Source organism: Myotis brandtii, unplaced genomic scaffold, assembly GCF_000412655.1.
Source record: "Myotis brandtii unplaced genomic scaffold, ASM41265v1 scaffold344, whole genome shotgun sequence".
Taxonomy (NCBI): domain Eukaryota; kingdom Metazoa; phylum Chordata; class Mammalia; order Chiroptera; family Vespertilionidae; genus Myotis; species Myotis brandtii.
Window position 1 is genome coordinate 1291116 of NW_005363247.1, and position 2786 is coordinate 1293901.

General features: G+C 40.5%; 1 protein-coding gene across 6 annotated transcripts in view; it reads right to left on the bottom strand.

The window, feature by feature from the left end:
* TMEM161B (transmembrane protein 161B) overlaps positions 1–2786 on the bottom strand; it is a 75441-nt gene that overhangs the window by 15274 nt on the left and 57381 nt on the right. The window lies entirely within an intron of this gene.

Sequence of the window (2786 nt, forward strand, 5' to 3'; positions counted from 1 at the left end):
TGGGAACCGGGTGGAGGGGAGCTATGGGGGGAAAAAGAGGAACAACTATAATAATCTGAACAATAAAGATTTAAAAAAAACAACCTGTCACAAACACATTAAGTAACTGGCCCTTGAACACACAGCTAGTTTAGAGGTGGTTGGGATTTCTAGGCCATCTGGATGCAGTCTAGTCACTTACCAATCCTATATAATAAAAGGCCAGTGACCATAAGCATAACGACCGAAACGACCGCTTGACCAGTCGCCATGAGGTGCACTGACCACCTCTTGCCCCCCCCCCCCCCCCCCCGAACCCGCAGGCTCCAATTGCAGCATGGCGAACGGGGAACCACTGCGAACCGAGGTGAGTGGCAGTGGGGGGGGGTGGGACTGGTGAGCGGGTGGAACTGCTGATTTCTTGGTCCCTCCCCCTGGCCCCCAGGCTCTGGGGAAACTGGAGCCATGCTACAATTGAACCACAGCGAACCGGGGTGGCAGCGGGGCGGGACTGGGGACTGGCGAGTGGCGAGTGGGCAGTAGATGGCCCTGATCGCAGGCTAGGCCTAGGGACCCTATGTACACAATTTCGTACACTGGACCTCTAGTTTATTATACTGCCTCTACGAAAGTGTATGCACCATGCAAGTAATGTGATAGTTTAGCAGTCACAGGCAATCTTTTATAAAGAGAGCTGCCATGACAGAAGTAAACAGCTCAAACAGATTGAAGAATCCTTATTTAGGAATGGCTGGGCAAGGATAAGGACTTTCGTCCTTACTCCTTAAAAGGAAACTGTCCTGACCTGGCAGGTATGGCTCAGTTGGTGGGGGCATTGTCCTGTGCATCAAATGGTTGCTGTTCGATTCCCAGTCAGAGCAGTGCAGGAGGCAGCGGAACGCTGTTGGGCTCTCACATCAATGTTTCCCTTCTCTCCCTTCCTCTCTCTAAACATCAATACACTATTCTTTAAAAAAAAAAGGGGGGGGGGCGAGGGGGAAGTTGTCCCTTAACAACAGCCCTATTTATAAAACGGTGGATATAGTTATTCCCATACTCTATTATTAGATACTACCTAGGATACTGGATATAAATCTAGAGTCAAGGCTGCTTCTGGCTACAGCACCTACCCTAAATGAGAAGATTTGAAGGTATTAAAGTAGATGACTTTCTGGCATCTTTCACATCAAACTTAAAAATGGAAATAAATCACTATGAGAATGCACACCCCATAATATCAAGGATTCTTGTCTCTTACTCACTGTTACATTTAGAGCACCAGGAAGAGTTGCCTGGCACACAATAGATATTCAACCAATCGGTGAATAAATTTTGCCATAGAAATAATGTTTTACACTGTTCAGTTTAGGTAAGTTGAAATATTATTAATTGTATGCTTTAATGGCAAATAGATCTTTTGAAGAATAATATCAAAAACAGCACTGTTTCCCTGGGACAATGTACTCAAAGAAGAAAACAATATAGAAACAGTTTTAGTCTGAGATCTGTATTTAATCATTGGTAATAACAAAAATTTAAGTTATTTTCCACTCATGGTTTTAAATTTAAAGGACTTCTGGGTTTTATAAAGGCTAAGGCTTTGATGGATAGTTCCCCCTTTAAAATGTCAACAACAAAAAATAAATAGTACAGGAATAGCTCATCTTTACCCACCTATTACTGGGGCAACTCAGATCAGTATGTGATGAGAAGTATCTTCATTAACCATTAGTCAAGTACCTCATTTTTCAGTGAGTATCATCCCTTTACCTGCCTTTCCCTGTTCTCACCTCAGTTAATTCCACTCTAGCTAAGCTTCCTATCACACAAATCTCTCTGCTTTTTTCAAATACCATGATCTAAGATAAATACTTTCTCAAATTTGATACATAATTACTTATTAGCAGTAACATTATGTTCCCTGAAAAAAATATGGTCTTGTATGCTACATTATAGACCAAATGAACTTGCTCACCCTGCCCCCTGCCCAGGATCATTTACAGCATTATTTCGCTAAAAAAAAAAAAAAAAAAAAGATTTTATTTATTTCAAGCATTTTGAAATACAGTCTACATGTAAGTTGGAGGTACTATCTAAAAACTGCTGTACTAGGAAGTGGTTTCAACTTTTAAATCTATCTCTTTAAAGACTACTATAATATTACTTATAATGCTACATTTTTTTCCCTTATTGCCAACCTTTGTCTTTTTTTTTTTTTATTGCTTAAAGTATTACAAAGGGTATTACATATGTGTCCTTTTTTTTTTTCTTCCCCGCCCTTGACAATCCTCTGGCCCCCCAAACCCCCAGTGTCTTATGTCCATTGGTTATGCTTATATGCATGCATACAAGTCCTTCGGTTGATCTTTTACCCCCCTCCCTCCTGCCCCCCAACCCTCCCTGGACTTATAATGCTACATTTTATAAAGTACCTCATTTGCCTCTAAGACAAGACAAAAACAGACAATGAAAAGCTAGATATAACCTCTAAACTTTTTGATTAAAAAGACCTCTGCATGTTTTCATATTTGCTATGAATGAAAATGCTTTTAGGATACATATAACCAAAACACACTTTAGAGCTTCAGCATTCATCTTCTGAAGACATTTACCAGATATGTTACTTTCATTCTAAATGTTTTCTTATATACTTAACATAACTCAGGATATCTACATTAATAAAAGAGAAACATGCAAATTGGTGTCACTCTGCTATGCCCACCAGCCAATCAGAGCAACTATGCAAATTAACCCAACAAAGATGGCGGTTAATTTGCACATGCAGGCGTGGAGCGAAGACTGAAGGC